The sequence below is a fragment of the Alosa sapidissima genome, chromosome 9, assembly GCF_018492685.1.
Source record: "Alosa sapidissima isolate fAloSap1 chromosome 9, fAloSap1.pri, whole genome shotgun sequence".
Taxonomy (NCBI): Eukaryota; Metazoa; Chordata; class Actinopteri; order Clupeiformes; family Clupeidae; genus Alosa; species Alosa sapidissima.
The window spans coordinates 22,519,065-22,519,292 of NC_055965.1; the positions used below are offsets into that span (position 1 = coordinate 22,519,065).

Here is a 228-nt window from a genome sequence, read left to right on the forward strand (position 1 = left end):
TAACTCTAAACCTTTAATTAATTCAACAATGTACCAAAACCCTTCAGAAAACCCAGTGAAAATGTGCAATTTGTAGGTTTTTTAGTTTTTTAAAATTCATAAATGACGTAAAAATAGCAATAAATTGTGACAAATATAAACACAATGTCAAAGAAATGCATATAGTATATGCCCCATGTGATACAACAACAAACAACTCAAATCCTACACAAGAGTGCCACGATAGAC

At 30.3% G+C, this 228-nt stretch overlaps 1 protein-coding gene across 3 annotated transcripts in view; it reads right to left on the minus strand.

Annotated features, from left to right (window-relative positions):
* LOC121718051 (adhesion G protein-coupled receptor E2-like) overlaps positions 1–228 on the minus strand; it is a 27,071-nt gene continuing 26,843 nt past the window's right edge. For all 3 annotated transcript variants that reach the window (XM_042102864.1, XM_042102865.1, XM_042102866.1), the window contains one exon: positions 1–228. This exon is cut by the window's right edge and continues 432 nt beyond it. The gene's annotated coding sequence lies outside the window, so the exon portion shown is untranslated.